Source organism: Silurus meridionalis, chromosome 16 (assembly GCF_014805685.1).
Source record: "Silurus meridionalis isolate SWU-2019-XX chromosome 16, ASM1480568v1, whole genome shotgun sequence".
In the NCBI taxonomy this organism is placed as follows: Eukaryota; Metazoa; Chordata; class Actinopteri; order Siluriformes; family Siluridae; genus Silurus; species Silurus meridionalis.
In genome coordinates this window covers 7,633,678-7,654,292 of record NC_060899.1, presented here as the reverse complement: position 1 = coordinate 7,654,292, position 20,615 = coordinate 7,633,678, and positions in this window count along the sequence as shown.

The window sequence follows — 20,615 nt, the reverse complement described above, 5'->3', positions numbered from 1 at the left end:
GTGGGAAGGAGGAGGAGGGACATTTATTTAGCTAATATTCAGCCATTAAATCAAAACTTCCGTGTGTTGTCTCTGCAGCTATTCCCTATAGGCCTGATAAATCATTTTGAGTTACAGAGGACAGGGGAACCACGTGTGTCTATGTGTGTGTGTGTGTGTGTGTGTGTGTGTGTGTGTGTGTGTGTGTGTGTGTGTGTGTGTGTGTGTGTGTGTGTGTGTGTGTGTGTGTGTGTGTGTGTGTGTGTGTGTATATATATATACTGAATTAGTATATTATAGTAATAAAAAAGCAACTGGATTGCCTGTATTCAGAGAAAGGAATTTGAGGAAAGCTGTCTGGGATACTGTAAATTGGAGCTCTCCAGAACCCAGACTGGAGAGATAATTCTGGCGGTTATCAGTATCCTCGTCAGTCTCTTCTTTAACCATACACACACACACACACACACACACACACACACACACACACACACACACACACACACAGAGACTTTATATGAACTGTGTATGCTTCTCTACATGCCTTGTACAATCTTTTACAGTGCATGCAAATCACTTTTAGAGGAACGCAGTACACTATTTAAAATAATGATGCAACTGTGTAAGAACATGTACATACTATTGTAACTGTCTTTATTTTACATTCATTTGGGTATTTTGTAGATCTCTAATTTAGCATTTTGTTTTATTGTCTATCTATCTATCTATCTATCTATCTATCTATCTATCTATCTATCTATCTATCTATCTATCTATCTATCTATCTATCTATCTATCTATCTAATCACAATAGTGCATATTCAAAGTCTTTTAGCTAATAAATTAGCCACACAGTGTCCTTTTCTGTATGTCTAGATAGAATATTAAATCACAGTGTTGGACAATTTTTATACAAATTCTTATTTCTAGCCAAATATTAGAGTACTTATGTATTTTATTTAGGCATTTTTTAACATCTGACTCTATATTACTGAATGCAGTCACTATTATGTTATTTCAAGTCGATACCTTAAAATCAGAGCCATGAATATGTATAAAATGTCCCATTACTGTATTAATATTATTCATGCACGTTTTGTCAGTATGTAAGGTAAGCTTTTTGTTAAAAGTTTTTGGCAGAAATGGATTCATCAGTTAAAAAGAAAATCATAAACAATAAAAAAAAATTGCCATCATAACTGAAAATATACATACAGAAAACAGGAAAAAAACCCACCTAGCAGCATGTTCTATGAAAGCGACTGAACTCTTCAAAGATATATAAGACTAATAATTACTAAACTATTCAAAAATATGAATTGGGTATTTGCCTACCTTGTGCATTATTTTATTTTTCAAGCCATTAGCATTAAAGACATTAAGTCTTACATGAATTTAAAAACATAAACAAACACACACGCATGCATACACAACCTGTTTCTGTCAGAGATCTCATTTCACTGTAGCACCACAGTGAGTGGCTTATTGGCCCCCCACAGGTTAAAACAACACACATTGCCTCACACATACACATACTCTTACTCACACTTGCGTGTTGTGTTAGTAGCCGTGGGGGTCCTCCCCAGGAGTGCCATTATATTTTGATTTGGTATTCTATTCTTAAATGCCCCTGAGACACAAAAAAGGGCCAAATGGTGGTGCTCAACAACTCTTAAAAAATGATAATGAATCACTGTGTGCATCTCTATTTAATTATGACATGACAGCTCCATATCAGCTTTTCTAGCACACTAGTTAATAAGTTTTTTTTAAATGTGTGTGCTTATTTTCATTCATTCATTTATTAATTCATATAGTCAGATAGTCAGTCAGTCAGATAGTCAGTCAGTCATTTGCATAATATAAACTGTACAACTTGATCTATAGCACTGATCTGCATGTCTGAAGTAGCCGTGGTCTAAAAGTGAGTGTCTCTGTCTCACTTCACATGCAACAACAAGTGTAAGAGAGGCCTCGCCTGTCCAAAGGCCGAAGTGTGTTGAGGACAAAGGCAGCTAAAGCACTGTAAACCAAAGTGCAAAATCTCCTCATGCAGAAATCGGAGTAAATAAGACCACAAACACGTGCACAAATGTGCATTTAATGCTTCTCAGACACGTGCTTACACACCCACATACACTCCCACATATCTACTCAGCATCATTAGTCGTGCAGATATGAGATGTGTTCTAACCATATGGTTACATAATGCAATAACAAGACTGCAAAGGTAGAATAATGTTCTCACACCAAGTAAACCTTTGTAGAGGCTGTTTATGATTGAATAGCTAATAAATGTAATGTGGAAAAAAGTTATTATTAAAACCTTCAATGCACATTTATTCACATCCTTTATAAACATCCTTTCTTTAATAAGATATTTAAAAATATATATATATTAATAATAATAATAATAATAATAATAATAATAATAATAATAATAATAATTTTCTATACATTTGTTTTACTGATGCTCCAAGTTTCAAATTAAGCACCAAAATTCTCTATGATGCACACATCCGGCAATTAAAACCATTCGTGTGGAAACATAGCAAAAGCTTATCTTGGTGTCCTGATGATTTACATAATTTAAAACACCATAATTACTTTAAAACATTTACAAGTATATATTGTCTTCATGCTCTATGTTGAGTATGGTTTAACATAGAATACACATACATTTGCATAAAGCATCCATATTTGTCCATGCCCATGTTGATAAGAATATAAAAAACTTTAAAAGGATTCATTTCAGTTACATTTAGAACATATAAAAATGTGTGATTAAGTTACGATTATTAATGAATCAACTTATGCAATGATGATGATGATGATGACAATCATGCAATTAATCGAGGTTAAATATTTTAATCGATTGACAGCTTTAATAAGAACTGAATGAAGTCGAAGGTGGGATTTTTACTGAAATGTCCCATACACACATTGCATCTATTCTTCTTGGATTGTAACCCAACAGAAATGAATAGTGCATGTGCACATAATTTCATTTTCAATATATGTTATCTTAACGTTGAGTGTGTTTAGAAGAATGTTTTTGATTTGTTATATTGAAAGAAAGAAAGAAAGAAAGAAAGAAAGAAAGAAAGAAAGAAAGAAAGAAAGAAAGAAAGAAAGAAAGAAAGAAAGTTTTTTTTTTTTTTTTTTGGAGTTAAGGTTGTGGATTTAGATGCACGCATTATAATATTAATTAGCAGTGTAAAGTCCTCTCAGGGATAGGAAGACAAAACAAATGTGTGTGTGTGTGTGTGTGTGTGTGTGTGTGTGTGTGTGTGTGTGTGTGCTGTCATCTAACTTAATGATGCATCACATGGATATAATTAGCAGGAAACCTAACAAACTTCATTCTTTTTTTGGCTTATTTTCCCTGTGTGGAAAAAAACACACAACCTAAAGAACCTGGAGGAGAAAAATGGCCAGAAATACGATGAGTAAAAAATAGCATGGGTGAACGACAGAACAGAGAACGATGACTTCCGCAGGCGCGCGAGTTAAATTGTTCCTTCAACGGGGAAAAGGAAGAGGAAAGAAAAAAAGCAAAAGATATTTATTAAAAAAAAAATCCCTCTGAACGAAATTTACAATCAGTTCCCCCCATCCATTCCCAAACCGCCCACTGAACGCCCTGTCTCCTGTCTGCTGTCTCCTGTCCTTTACCACAACACTGCGAATCATTTGGTTCACACCTTGCTGTAAAACGCAGGTAAAAAAAAACACAACACATTTACACAAGTATGCGTAAATGTGGCGCAGCTCAGTGTAACATTATCCACACACTATTGTATAACTGTGGTACCGCTCTATAAAGTTATAAATAGCATTAAGTAAATAGTAATAATATATTTAAAAAGCTAATAGATTTTTAATAAAAACATAAAAAAAAAAAAAAAAAAAAACATGGCAGTTACTTAAATGACCATAAATAATTTAATTTGGGATAGTTCTAATACATATTGTTTGGAAAAAATGGTGATGATGGTGATGGTGATGATGATGATGATGTTGATTATTATTATTAGTAGTAGTAGTAGTAGTAGTAGAAGTAGTAGTAGTAGTTATTCCTTTTTTACTACTATTATTATTATTGTTATTATTATTATTATTATAATTATTAGTATTATAAAAAAAAAAAAAAAGCTTGGGCTGCTGTTAACTATTGTTTTTATGGAATGTTATGTTAAAATAATAAAATGTATTAATACAAATATAATTATTAATTATAAAATGAAGTTAAATGTTAATACAGTACAGTACTGTATACATTAAATAGCATTTTTGGGGTGGCATCTATTTTGGAACCTAACCACCATGATAAACGGGGGATTACTGTATTTACTTTTTATTTAATTTTCTAATAAATAGAATGTTAAATAGAATGTAATAAGTGCCTAATTTTGAGCAATTTTCCACTGACATTAAAGCACATTTTGGAAACACATCTAGAGCATTTAAAAGTCAAAAACTTGAACACCATATGAACTATTTAATATTAATATAATATTAATATGTATAGGGTTTTTTTCTATAATGAAATGTCCACCCAATGTATACCTCTGTGAAGCCATTTTGTGTAATATGCATGATTCTTAATAAAAATTATAATAAAAATGATTATTATCTACACACCCTGTGTAATAATGGTGTTGTGCAAAAACAAACGGAATTTACATTTATACAGCTTTGTTTGCTTTTCTTTTTCTAGAGAATATTTTTAGAGCAAGTTTTATCTAGTGCTTCACAAAGCATCTGGCAGTTTAATCTCAGGGAAAAGAGCTATTTCTAAAATGTTTATAATAAGGCAAAACTATAATTTATATTACTATAGCTTATATAATAATGGGCAGACAGTAGATTGTCAGACAGTAATTGATAAATAAAGGTAATTCCTTTACCCTTTTCTTGTGTAATAGTGAAGATTTAAAGATGATTTACAAATATATACTCTTGGGCAAAATGAAGGTCAAGTCTACAATATTTATCATTTATTAGTTTTAACAACAAATCATTTCCCTGAAAATGAAAAGGAATTAAACAAATGTACTCCTAAGCCCTCCTTTGCCATCATTTATTTGTGCTGTAGTAAAGTGCTCAGAGGAAATCCAAATTCAATTATCTAGTCTTCCTGTATTACTAAAAATCTTATTATAATAAATAATAAAAAGTTCAATGTAAAATTCCCATTAACATATAAATGTGCACAATATTTTCCTAATTTTTTTTTATTATTATTATCTTTCTTTAAAAGATAAGTCATTATTAAGTTATCTGTCACACCTGATGCAGCCCATTAAGGGCCTTGATAACAAACACATTAATTGACTGATAAATCTGGGTGAGATCTACAGGATTAGTAATTAGCCAGTAATTCTTGCTAATTTTTTGACCAATGATTTGTTGTGAAGACAATTAAAAGCTTAATATTTTGCCTATTTTGGGCTAACACCATTTATTTTTTGCACTGTTCTGGGTAAAAGGTATAGTAAAGCTAGAATGTATGTGAGTGTACGACATCAGCAACAAGATAAGATACAGATTAGTGGCAATTTTTCAAGTGTTTTTGAGTTATCAAGTTTTAAATTACTGATTCAATTTAATTGAACAGCCCAACAGGAACCAAGGATTGTAACAGCACTACAGGAATTAAATAATTTCCACCACTGCAAAAAATATACACAAACCCACAGCCACTGGACCCAACAACTTATTGTTTAACTTATTTGATTATGTATGTATGTGTGTGTGTGTGTGTGTGTGTGTGTGTGTGTGTGTGTGTGTGTGTGTGTGTGTGTGTGTGTGTGTGTGAGACCATCTGTCATCACAGAGACTTGGTCAGGAGACTTGTTGGAGCCCAGAACTCAGGGGTCAAGTCCAGGCTTTTGCATCTCCCCCTCATGCCTCCATCCCCACCCTGCTCTGCTCATGAGGGATGGACAGAGTGAAGGAAAGCGAAGGAAGAGAAGAAGATGAGGACAGAGGGAAGGAGAACTGATGAACAATGCTAAAAAATTTGCTAAACTAGCATTTAATATATATTGGCTAGTAAAAGCCACACATTTGCTCACTAGAACATTTGTTCACTCAATTCAGTTTCATTTATAGTTTCAGCTCATTCTTAATTTCACACTTTATATAGCAGCACAGTGTGAGTTTTCACTTTGTAAAAAGTATGATATATATTATTTATGTGATCATATAAAATGGTGGTGTGTGATTTAGAGAAAAGTCAATAATTTTCAGTATGACTTATTGAAATCTGTTTTTAAAAATAGAATCTATGAAAGAGATTGGTTTTAATGCAGTTAATAGTGTTTTTTATTTATTTGTTTTTATTTATTTGTACAAAAATACCACATTCTCTGATTTCAATATTCTCTGATACATACTGTATGTCTGTTTTTGAAAAGTATTGGCCCCCCTAAAAAATCATAATCCAATTATAGATATTCTGTCACAACAATATGCATATGATAATGCTACATTTTAATGTAATGAAGCCTCTATTAAGAGTTAATACTTCTGTCAGCTCCCTAGCACACATATGACACTTTAATTGAGGAGGTGGAGAGGTGTGTGTTGTGTTGGTCAGCAGGAGAGCTTCTCTCTGGTGTAGAGTGATGGCGAGCAGGGCTGAGCACCAAGAGCTGTTTCACTTCAGCTTTAAGTCAAATGCTGGCTCCACAGAGTGTTATTCCACTGTCAGTCCACTATTGGAGATAGCATGACCAGTCTTCTTTACACACACACACACACACACACACACACACACACACACACACACACACACACACACACACACACACACACACTCCATCAACATATACAGTATATAAACCATCCTTCATCAAACACAAACATAAATATTATAGAACTCTCATACACATGGTTCATGGTTTATTTCTCCATTCCCTATGTGATATACACTTTATATATGGGGTTAACGTGGATGAAACCATGTGTGTATTTATCCCTGATGAGCAAGCCATGGCAGCTATGGCAAGGAAAAACTCCCTTAGATGATATGAGGAAGAAACCTTGAGACCAAGACTCAATCAGACTTAAACAGGGAACCCATCCTCATTTGGGTGACATCAAGAGTGTGATTATATTCTTTAAACAATACAGAACACTGAAAAGTGAGAACTAACATGAGCACTGGAATGTTACATTATAAGTAATGTCCTTTCTACAGTCTTTTACAGTCATTTGAGGTTATGGAACCAGGATCTACTGAGCAACCTTATAAAATAGCTCAATATTTGCGATCATCATAGATCCAACATCAGCTTCTCCATGCCAGGGCCTTTAAACACTCAAAGAGGTCCAATGTCCAAACTACACATCCCATAAGTGGGATCCAACTGGCTCTGGTACGTCTCTAGATGGTTCGGCATGTTTGTGGGGTCGGCATCTACTGCTTTAAAGGTCCACAATCTTCATGAGGTGGGACGTGACTGGAGCTGGTGCAACCTCAGGATCCCTCGGGATGGGTAAAGAGAGAGAAGCAGTGGAGAGGAATTGGCATAGCTGCTGTTCATGATATTAACAAGCACAAGTTGATAATGTGCATTTTATCAGATGTACTGGAGCACAAGGTTATGATATGTGATGTGTGTTATGTGTAGGACTTGCTAAAAAGTCTTTAATCTGCACTTAAACTGGGTGAGTGTGTCTGAGCCCCAAACACTGTCAGGAAAACTATTCCAAAGTTTAGTAGCTAAATGTGAGAATGCTCTACCACCTTGGTGGACTTTGCTATTCTAGGAACTACTAAAGTACGGAGTTTTTAGATCTCAAGGAGCATGACGGATTGTAGCGTGTTAGAAGACTGAAAAGATACATGGGATTTAAACCATTTAGGGCTTTGTAAGTAAGTAGCAGAAGTTTGTAGTCGATTCGAAACTTAACAGGTAGGGATGATAAGATTGGGATTATATGATCATATTTTCTAGACCTTGTGGCTGCTGCATTCTGGACTAACTGTAGCTTGTTTATTAATGATGCAGAACAACCACCTAGTAATGCATTGCAATAGTCCAGTCTGGAGGTCATGAACGCATGGACGAGCTTCTCTGCATCAGATGTAGACAACATGTTTCTTAGCTTAGCAATATTTCTAAGGTGGAAGAAGGCTGTTTTTGTAATATGGTTGATATAATTTTAAAAAGACAAGTTGCTGTCTAAACATAAAAGAAATGCTTGGATTACATTGTGGGCAACATTGTGAAAATAAAAAGAAAAGATGAAAAAAAAACATTACAGTTTGTAGATGGATGAAATTAATAATTTAGGAATAAAAAGTGCTGCTTGCTCCACTGGGTCTTGCCTAAGGCACATGGCACAGGCCTATGGCACATGCAAGATGATAGGATCCTTGCAGATCCATGTGATGGTTTGTATAATCACTGCTATTTTTAGACCATCTAGACTGATTGCATTATCGTTATACTGTCATTGCTTTATTTAAAATTAACTTTTCATGATTATTGATAACTAACACTATTTTTATTAGTTTTACTTTTACTTTATTAGTTTTTTAATAGTTTACTAGTTTAAATGCAGCTTCTACCTTATAGCTAGGTAAATTATCTAGCTACATTACTGGACAACTCAGTGTGAAATTGCTCTCATTAGCAAATCTTGCTAACAATTTCAAACGTGAATCCATTAGTAAATATATCAATTTACACTCCCTATAATGACAATGGGCTGCTTTACCTGAAGAGCCAGCAGGCATCTTTGTTCTCAAATGGGTTGTGGCAAGCTCTAGAACAGATATGTGAGTGTATATGAGATATGTATATAAATGAAATACAAATTTGTTATGTTTTCAGTCAGTTTAAGCAAATTCAATTGCTGGGGGAAATATCAGCTATGTTGGAATAATAACCTTTGCAATATAAATTGAGTATTTTTCAGACCAATTTTCACCATTTGTTACGTTCACATCATACATCAAAACAAGAAATTCGCTCCCCAATATGAAATGATATTGAAATCCCAAATATGCTGACAGCAACAAAACAGACATGTGGCTGAAATTCCAGTAAGTTCCAGAAAGTTATCGGAGTAATTATTGACAGTGAAACTAGGTGGACGATTCTCAACAGTTTATTTATCCACAGAGACCGTATGAAGGGTGGGTTAACTGTTCTCTAGCATGTAATCACATTCCATTAGCAGGGCTTCGTGAGTGGGATGAACTTTGACCAAGCCTCCGCCATGTGAACTTTAGCCTGCTCATTAATTTATAGACTCTGTGCCATCTGATTGGTGCTTTGCTGATGATGTCACCCCTGAAACAGCAGCACTAAATTATAATCATGGCCATCGTAAAGACAAGGGCCTGCTTCACATGTGGAATTCTTCTTGTTCTTGTTCATTCTCTCTCTCTCTCTCTCTCTCTCTCTCTCTCTCTCTCTCTCTCTCTCTCCTTTTCACTCGTCTCATTATCTTGCTTCTTTTCAGCATCTCCTCTCAGGATTTCCTCATGTGTCTCCCTGTGTCTGTCCGTCCATATTGGTTTTTCATTCTGTTAATTTCTCATACCCTTACACACACACACACACACACACACACACACACACACACGATGTCTCCCTCTTTCTCCTTCTTTCTCTCCCTGCTTCTGAACATGCACTCTGGATAACCCTGTTCACTGACCCCTCACTGCTCTCTCTAGATAGATGCACCCGATTTATTTTACTGTAAGCACACAGGAGACACAGAAGGAGAAAGTCAAAATTCTTTCTGGTGGGTTAAGTCCAACTGTGTGTGTGTGTGTGTGTGTGTGTGTGTGTGTGTGTGTGTGTGTGTGTGTGTGTGTGTAAAAAAGCTTCTGAGATTTATTGAGGTGACTCCAGACCCAGAAATCCAGACCTGCGATTTCTTTAATCGTGATTTGTTTGATTACGCGCAAAAAGTAGAAGGAGTCTAAGAAGTAGAAGAAGCGCTTTAATATTACATTTGTGCACCCCTCCACCACCTCTGCCACACACTACTCCCATAGTACACTGTAAGGTCACACACAGTTGTCTTTGCATTTCTTTCTTCTTTGAATACACTTTTTTTCTTCACACTGATTGCGTCACCTCCAGCTTTGCTAGAATACTCTACCTTATTCCCTTTACTGAAAAAACCCTTTACTAAAAATTTTTGTGGAATTTCATTGGAAGATTTAAAATTCTGTGAAAGCTTAATTGTAAAAATGAAATACACACAAACCTATATAAGCACAAATAATACAAAAGATCGAAGATCGAGCCGTAATGTATTTCATATGATGTATGTTAACTCTGTTGTTAACCTTGAATTCTTTCCTACAAAAAAAATGTTTATCGCTGAAAGGACAAATGATCCATATTTAAAGCTTACAAAATTGCTCAAAGGAAAAATTATTAAAGTATTCTTAAAAAAAAATGTCCTTAAGAGATTCCTTAAGAGTTTCCTTCGTCTTCTGAGAATTTCCCTTTCGGTTCTCACAAAAAAAAAAAAAATTACATTTCTTGTTGACTTGTTTCTTTTTTCCTGTTACACTGTTTGCCTGGTTGCATCAGTCCACAGACCCGTATATACAATCACACAGACAATGCCAATTTACAGCATTCTCCTACAAAACACTGATAGCACTTGGTATTTACGGTATACACAGTCATTCTTGTTCTAAAGCTGAGAAAGCTCTTACAGCATCGGTAGAGAATGTAGATGTACAGTTCACATACTTAATAACTTTTACAATGTTTATTTAGTTATTTGATATGCGTGGATTGATGAGTATGGCTGGCCTCTTAACTATGAGAGTGGAGTGAGTGGATGAAAGAATTCCAAAAAGAGATGAAACAGTATGACTGGTTTGATCATTTGGCTTTATCAGGAAGAAGAGGGGGGGGGGAGAAGAACATAGGAATAGTGGTCATGGTGAAGGGAGATCATGTGATGCTTCAGAGATCCCATTATGAAGTGAGGTACAGAAGAATAGGGTTAGGGTAATTAATGCAGTGTGTGTGTGTGTGTGAATATTTGAGTGTATCGTTATAGTGGACGACCCAGTTGGGATTCCTCAGCCTGTGTCTTATTGTCCTGAGCTCCGTAAGACAAAGGGTTAAGTAAATGTTTGGGGAAGATAAGGCCACTAACACTGACAGCATGCAGACTCCACTGACCAGGCCTCACTGTAGCCAGATATACGTCACACACACACACACACACACATACACACACACACACACACAAACACACAAATTCCTTGCATCTCCCTCCTCATGTATCACTCTCTTTTATGCTCAGAGCTCTGTGTGTGTGTGTGTGTGTGTGTGTGTGTGTGTGTGTGTGTGTGTGTGTGTTAGATACGTATAAGCTGTCGGCAGTGGTACCAGTGATTGTGGGTTGTGTGAGGGCGTTGGGAGAGAGATGGGGCAGGTTTGCTTAGCACGCCTGTTCCAGTTCCTATCTCCAGCAGCAAGACTAAAAGTCTGGCCAGCAAAAATCACTCGAACACACACACACACACACGCACACACGCACACACACACACACACACACACACACACACACACACACATATTCACACATATTCACACACGATCACACAGCATCCCTCCTATTTGCTTTGCTTTAATATGCTCTGTTCCTTTTCCACTCTCAAAACAAGTTACATCACAGCATCCCCTGATAAAAAAGAAGAGATTGTTTGTGTTTGTGTGTGTGTGTGTGTGTGTGTGTGTGTGTGTGTGTGTGTGTGTGTGTGTGTGTGCACGTTCCGTTTCAGCATTTACAGTAAGACTCATGATTAAATATGTATATAAAGAATGAACGAATTTTTTTAAATGTTATGTCTGATTCTTGGCCTTCTTCAGTTGGATCAGATTCATCTTGGACCACACTGGACCACATCCTTCAACAATATGATTTACAGTTTTCCCAAATAGATGCCAATAAATTAGACACACGTCCCAACATTTTGTTACCATTAAAGGATAGGTGCCTACACATGTAGACATTTTGTTTTCATCCTCAATCAAGTACTGAGGCAAACAAATCACTTTTGGAGTCAAATGGTTTACCTCGGGTTACCTCCCAAGCTTTGTAGCAGCTAATAATATAATTAATACTATTATATAACAATATTATACTTACTTGACAAAAAATGTGTATAATGTATGTAAATGCATTTGGATCCGTTGTATAGCTACCAGTGAGCATTTTGGGAACCTGTAAGTGTTGCTATCAAAACACTAAACCAGCCTTCAGCTAACATTAATATTATATTAACTCTATTATATAATTAAGTTTATAGCAGCTATTAAGAACTAAACAGCCTTATTGTTATGATTATTATGATTATGATGATTATTATTAACATATAAACTAGCTAGATGCTAGCTACAAGATACAAAACAGCTAGCATCTAGCTAGTTTATATGTTAATAATAATCATCATAATCATAATAATCATAATTTTATATCTAATGAAGCAGCTTATAATACAAGCTCAATCCTATAAAAAAATTATATACCTTCAAAAGCCTTCATATAACCAGCTAATTCTAATCAATTTTAGAGCAAGAGGCTAGTTTTGTATCTGCTTACTACTAATTAGCATAGAACTATTAGGAGATATACCCCAAGGTGAAGCAGCTTTCAACTTTTAGAATTAATTATGGTTTATATCTAGCTGCACTATATAATAATATCAAGCACTATATCCTATGAACAAATTATAAGACACAAAGGCAATGTGTCTTATAATCAGGATGGAAGTGAGAGCCAGTTTCATCCAATCGTTGTTTTTGTTTTTTTATATTACATATGGGTATGACAGCAATTGCTTAAATATGTTGCTTCTGTTCATGATGAGCAATTATAATAAAATAAAAAGTTGATCAGTGTGAATTTTGTCTCTTTGAAACTGAGGCTGGAGGTGCACATCCCCCCCTCACTCGGCCTAATTTAGCTAGACAGCTGTGGCAAAACAGGGGGATTCATTCATGAACTTGAAAATTAGGCTGTGTACTTTGGATCGCCGCCACACACGGGAGGAGCTGCAATACAAAAACACACTCCCAAACTGTGTCTCCTCCACTGCACCCATCCTCTTTCTCTCTCCATGGACATTCACTCTCATGATGTTTTTTTTCCCCCAATTCTCTACCACCTCAATGCCATTTATTCTCTCTCTCTCTCTCTCTCTCTCTCTCTCTCTTTCTCCCTCCCTCCTGCTGGTTTTATCTGTGGTCCTGCTCAGTGTCCTACTGTCATGTCTTGATGTGATTTATGTCATGGGCTGTGAAGCTTACTTATCTCCTCTCCATACACACACACACACACACACACACACACACACACACACACACACACACACACACACACAAATTCACACACAAGGGGGGTGGCTCCCTGTGTCTGAGGCTCAGCCATCCTGGCTCCTCTAGCCCAGCACCCAGACCAGGTCTGTGTGTGTGTGTGTGTGTGTGTGTGTGTGTGTGTGTGTGTGTGTGAGAGAGAGAGAGTGAGAGAGAGAGAGAGAGAGAGAGAGAAGGTGAAGTTATTAGTGAAATGATATGAAGGTGCCATCTCACCAATGCCAGAGTTTAGCTATTTATAAACAGAGCCTAACTTGTGCCCTTCTCCTCTCATCCCTTCTTCTCTGTCCTAGTCTTACATTTTCTCTTCCTCCCTGCAACCAATAATTTTCCTTTCTCAACATTTCCAATGCTTAAATGCCTCTTCTCTGAGAGTGCAGGCCAGGCCTTAACGTCACTGTGACAATGCTCTCTCTCTCTCGCTCGCTCTCTCTCTCTCGCTCGCTCTCTCTCGCTCGCTCTCTCTCTCTCGCTCTCCCTCTGCCTCCTCTCTGTTTCACTCTCTCCTAGGGGTTAGATACAGTAGAAGCTACTGTAGCCTGCAGTATGTGAACAAGCTCATCAGGCATCACATGTCACATTCTCCGCATACAGCTTTACATAATCATTTAAAGTAGCAATGGCCCCATTAAAATAGCACAGTTCTTCCCGCTTGCTCTCAGAAAATTTCATCCAAATGCCTGAAAATATGCTGCTTTGCGTTATTTGTGGGGTGCATATGTGATTTGTGTTGCGCGTGTGTGTGAGTGTGTTGGAGAGGTCGTCCGCGTTTCTCATCTAGCCGGCTCTTAGCCCAAGCCCTTTGATGTGCTTTTAGAATGGCCGGAGAGCTCTCTGCTTTCCCTCTTGCTTGACAATTGTTTATTAGTTTTGAAACGGCTTTAGTGGACATTGGGACTGTCTGGGCAACTTGTGCTTCAGACATACACACTTCTACCAGGACATCTAACATGGATGCATTTCCCAGAAGGGGACTCTGGGGACTGCGGTCCAAGCTGGGCTTTTGGTAAGATGTAGAGTTGGTGGACAGAATGTAAAAAGAGGAACAGATTGGCTGCAAGCTGATGGTGGGAGATTCTATGAAAACAAGAAAGGAGCAGTGAAGGAGTAGAACAGAGAGAGAGAGAGAGAGAGAGAGAGAGAGAGAGAGAGAGAGAGAGAGAGACCACCCAAGTGACCAGAGAATCATAGTGAGAAAGATTTATGGTGATGAGCATCGATAGAATGTTCTATTAGCATTGCATTTGCATGTGTAAGTGTTATAGAAGGGTTGTTCATTTCATCATCTGACTGCATGGCACTCAGTCAGTAAAACCAATTCATTAAATCATTTATAATTAATTTACTTTCACTCATTTTTTCTACACAGAAAACATATTGTTCTGAGTTCAGAATCATCTTATAAATCATATTTCAGTCATTTCATTTCAGTATGAGTAAAATTAGCAGCTTTATTTCTTATTTCTGAACATCAACAATAATTCATAAGTCTATTTCAGCCAGGCGAACTTAGAATGAAGACAGTAACAGGTTACTTACGCCGACCAGGCATAAGGGCATAACGTTATGACATTCTAACATTATGACCGGTGAGTAAATAACACTAATTATCTCTTTATCATGGCACCTGTTAGTGTGTGGGATATGTTAGGCAGCAAGTAACCATTTTGTCCTCAATGTTGATGTGTTAGAAGCATGAACAATTTGCAAGCATAAGGATTTGAGCAAGTTTGACAAGGGCCAAATTTTGATGGCTAGACAAATGGGTCAAAGCATCTCCATAACTGTAGCTCCTGTGGGGTGTTCCAGGTCTGCAGTGGTCAGTATCTATTAAATGTGGTCGAAGAAAGGAACAGTGGTAAACCAGTGACAGGGTTATGGGTGGTTAAGGTTCATTGATGCATGTGGGGAGTGAAGGCTGGTCAGTGTGGCCCGATCCAACAGACAAGCTCCTGTAGCTCAAATTGCTGAAGAAATGCTGTTAATGCTCGACGGGTCAGGACTGTTTTGGCAGCAACTGCTACTTTTGAGTGTGTCAGTAGGCTGCTCTGTTAAGTATGCTTAAACATAGAGATGTTAAAAAACCACGCTGCTGCTGCTGCTGGAAAAGGTTGTGTAAGGTTGTCCTCCACAGCAGATCTAAACTGGTAATGTTGTGGAGGTGGAGTGTGGAATGGCAATATGGACATTGGGCACAGAGATGGTGCTTAGCAAGTTAGATCAAAATATTAAGAGTTACATGGATAGAGCCCCAATCACTGCACAGCTAGTGTTTCATTGTTGAAATGAAATTGAATGTTGAGGCAATTGAATATACAAAATATATTAAATCTGAAACATGAAATATCCACTCATCATCAGCTTCATTAGGAGTACTTGTATACTTGCTTGTTCATTCAATTTTCCAATCAGCTAATCAAGTGGCAGTAGTGCATAATAATTCATTCATGCAGATACATGTTCAGTTATTGTTCAGAGCTGAGAAAGAATGTAATCTCAGTGTCTGCCAGGCGCCAGGTTTCAGGAACTACTGATTTCCTGGAAATTTCACTCACTGAGTTGACAAAATGGTGTAAAAACCAAAGTAAAAAAAAAGCAGTGAGATGTATTGAAATGTCTTGTAATTAGAAGAGGTAGAGGAGAAGCCTGAACTAACCTGAAGATTATGCTGAATCAAACAAATATTTTTTACAGCCATGGTGGTCGGAAAATCATCACAGGAAACACAACTATTATACATTTGATGGATGCAAATAGATTTCAAAGAGCATTTTTTCTACAAGATATATGTAAGATCACATATCCATATCAGCCCTGATTTCTTAAAATAAAAACCTTTGGTTATCTTGAGTAGTGGAAATAATCACCTTTCTGGTTAAAATGGATAGAAATAAAATGGCACAGTCGTATCATACCTGTAAAAGGGTGTTTTACACATCTCCACCAGTGATTTCTTGGGTGTGTTTCATGATTTAAGTTTATTTGAATTTAATTGACAGTCAATACATTAAAAGACCTAAGTCAAAAGATAAAAGGAGTTTTTTTTACTATATTAGAGTAATATGTCTGCATGGTGTTTGCTCTTTTACTCCAATACTGGAATGGTATATTTTAATTATGTTATTACTACACTCTCAGTAAGCGACAACAACAATTGGTCATCATTGAAATGAAGTGCCAGAAACATAAATACATGACATTAGCATGACACAACAAACAAGCAAAATATTCATACAAAGATTCTTGAAATTTTGATTCATTAATTCAAATAATCATTCAAATTGAAAAATATGAACGGGATGAAACGGTAAAGTTTTTGTCCACAAAAGGATTCATGTATCTTATTCAACATTCCAGTATCAAAATGGCAACACTGGAATGCTAAAACATTTTCTGAAGGTCTTCAATAAACAGGTGATTTTTGTTATAATGTGTAGTGTGACGGTTTAACCTCGGCATGGTCTGTTGTAAATGCTTTGCACGATAAACCATATTTCCTCATAATTTTAGATTAATACTGCGTACACTTTCCCTGCTGTATTTTAATACATCACTTCACTCTCCTTGTTTCTATATCTCTGAGTTGGAGAGTTATTCAGAGTTCAGTTCATTTGTCTTTTCCTAAATAAAGACAGACTCCCTGAGAATACACTTCTAATCTTCTCCACGGCCGTCATACCCATCACTTTTCTCTCTCTTTTGCTCTCACTGCCACATGATCTGTTGCCTCTTCCATCATTTCTCTGGGCTTATCACTGGGGGATAGAAGCTAAGAAAACATGCCAATGCGGTCTTTCTAATAGGCTAGTGTGGTGTAATTGGCTAATTGCTTTATTTTGCCATAGAGGGTTCTGCTTTGCTTCAAAACCCAGCAGGAGCGCAAAAACACCTAAAAACATCTCTCTACCTGTCAAAGCTTATTGACTTGTTATTGGACGAAGCATGAGCAGGCTTCATCCACCATTGGCTGAACCGAGGATGGATGTTTCTGCTGACACAGCCAATGGGGCCAGACGAGGGTGAGCTGTGTGAGGTATGGGCCACTGCATTCTTTAGTGCTAATTAAGTCTTATGAGTTTTCACTGATGGGTGTGCGTGTGTGTCTGGGGTATGCTGTGCAGTAGGATAATGCTATGTTATGGGGCCATGATTTGCTCCCATAAGCCTAGCTAGTCATGAAGTAAGATCAGCTCATCAATAATGTAAATACACACACATATAGACACAAATGCAATCTGGACTGCTTCTTCATCTAATACAAAAAGAATGAAGATGCAAGATTTTGAAGTAAGGTCCTTAAAGTAGCAATCAGGAGTGTCCACACACAATAGTGCGCAAGAGTAATACAAGGAAATACAAGGGAGTTCAGACTACAGCGGTTCAGGGTCAAATGTCAAACAGTACCCTCTACAAACCCTTCACCCACCCACTTCATCTACTGCATTGACAGAGACCCCTCTCCTCTCTTGCTCAGCTCATCAACCCAACTCTCTGTCTCTATTAAGCCAATGATAATGCACACACAGCCTCTTGCTAGTTCTCATTTATATTGTAGAGTAATTTATGTGTTTATAGGTTATTTCTGGGGATTGGTGGAGACTGAGAAACTAAGTCCAGAGTGATTCTCTTCAGCTTCCTTCTCCCCCGCCATCAAACTGCTCTATTTTTGCCGTCTTTCACTACAATACAGACAAAATGGAGCAGCGCTAGTGTCCAAAGGTATGACTTTCAAAACACATAATGTAAAAAATCCTGGTGCAGCTTCTACAGTGAAGTGGTGATGTGTGAGCCAGCTCATGCCATGCGCATCAGTATCATCATTTATTTTGTGCCTTTTTTACGTTTTTTTTTCTTTTTTTTTTTTTTTTTTTTTAAGATTTGTTTTTGCTAAATTTCCTCCTCATGCCACCAGTCTTCCTGTGTCCTTTCCTTCAAAACCAGGCCCTCCATTGATTTCTTTGAGACCGTGTCAAGTTTTCCCTTTGATTCATTTCCAGTGCTACAGAAAATGAATTTTGTGTTACTGAAAATGTCTTTATTATTTGTACCACCCATCCCCTTCCCATTTTTTTTTCTTTTTTTACTTTCTTTGTTTACAGGTCATGCTTATCTGTATACACATGGGTGACAAATTGAAGGGAAAAAACAGTGTCTTGGTTATGCTTTGGAGGGCAGGTAGAGATTGGGTTAGGGTTAGGGTTAGGGAAGATTATATTTGCTCATAAGTAGCTGAATACCAAGGTAAGACTATGATATATTGCTGAAGTGGATACCAAATAATTCATATACAGAAGTTACCTGAGTAGAAGTGGACATTTGTGGTCCTGTTTAAAATAATAGCATGAATATAGGTTAGTTTATATCAGGGAAATTAGGCTTGTGTATATTTAATGCTGTGATTGATGGACTCTCTTTACCGTCCTGTTTTGCTTTGTAATTGGGTCTTATGAGTTTTTTTTAGCTAGTCAATGATACTAGTGGTAGCTTGTTAAAATTATTAGCTACACTGGCGTTAGTTGGCATTACATAATTTCAGAGGTTTCAGTACACACATCGTTCACTCAAGTAGAAGTACAGACACTCATGTTTTAAAAGGCTCCGGTAGAAGTTGAATTACTGACTACACTTTTTATCTCAAGTTGAGGTGAAGAAATTCGGGCTCTGACATGTAGTTTATTAAAAAGTAGCCATTACTACTACCTGTTTTAGTGTCATGCTGGTAACTGGACATCACATCATATTACTATGTTAATATAAAAGAATTGTACATTTTGTTAACTAATGAATGTTTTCCAGGCTAAACAACCACGATGTAGAACACAAGCAGAGAAAATATGATGATGATGATAAGGAATGTCTCTGTCCTCAGTCATGTTAACATCGCTGGCTCATCCACGTTAGCTATACTTCTTGTTGCCCTCTGCCTAGCTCGTTGTTAGCTTTATAAATTAGCCTACGTCTGTGGTGAGTGATAGCCAAGAAATGATACACCAGTAGTAGGTTAAAAAAGCCACACAATGACAAGAAACAGGTTGAAGGGCTGAAAACGGTGTGCAATGATAAAAAAAAAGAAATATTGAACATGTCACCAAATAGATTAAAAATGAAGTATCAAGCCTGGTTCAAAAATGTAAGAAATAGTATAGCAAAGAAAAGTCTACTTATGTACAGTGAGTTTTGAACTTCATTATAAATGAACTCATATACTTTGCTATAAAGTTGCTTCATTAAAACATGATCTTACCAGACTGTCTAAAAAGATTCTTATTTTTGTATTTATTATGTGGTCAGCCATTCAAATGCTTTAAATATGAAGAAGAAATGCTAGTTTGCTAGTATTTCTAGTATAAATTAGTATTAAATGTTTTAATTAATTTACCAGTGTTTCTCAGATTTTATAAAATTTCTTGTCATTAGGTTTTTTTTTTTAAATCAGAGTTTGTTAGGCTTACTGGATTGCACCATGCTTAAATTTACAAGCAATTTTTACTTTTCTTTTGGACTAGTAAAGAAAAATGACTATTCCACATAAATGACATTAATAAAGAAATCCAAACACCTCGCTCTCAGTCAGTTAAATTGATATAATAATGATATATTACTCGTGAAATCAGGTTATTGCATATGTGTCTGTGAGAGAGAGTGAGCGAGACACTGAAAATTGTATCCACCTGCGATATTCTGTATATACACCTGAGCAGATCAGTGTTTGTCTACAGGGTGTAGCTGGCAAGAGCACCAGCCACTTCAGCATGGTGTAGACAGATGTTAGGGTACCACTGTATCACAAGCTGGGCAAACATTCTTTCCACCCACACACATTTTCACATAAAAATCCTAGGTACAGTCTGCACCACTTAGACTATAGAGCAAACAAAAGAAATCAATTCAGTCTAATCATGATCACTCACAGTTTCTTCTTACTTTCTCTAAATGATTTGAAACACAAGCAAGGGAACATAAAAAAAAAAAAGATTATTGGATTACTTTTTAAATATACCTTCAATGATATATGCTATGTGTTTTTTGAGTTAGAAATTGTGTTTTAATGTCAGATTACAATCAAGACTATATAAAAAGAAGCGGTGCCTCCATTTCTATTACTTGATATGCAGCAAGTTTGTCATTCCTTTGTTAGCTCAGCCTGTGTGTGGGCTTGGACTGCCTGCGTGTTTCTGGCTGTGTTCACTCGATCAGTCAGGTGCATTCAGTCATCTACATACAAAAAACAGAACCCAGATAGCCATAAGTGCTTTACTT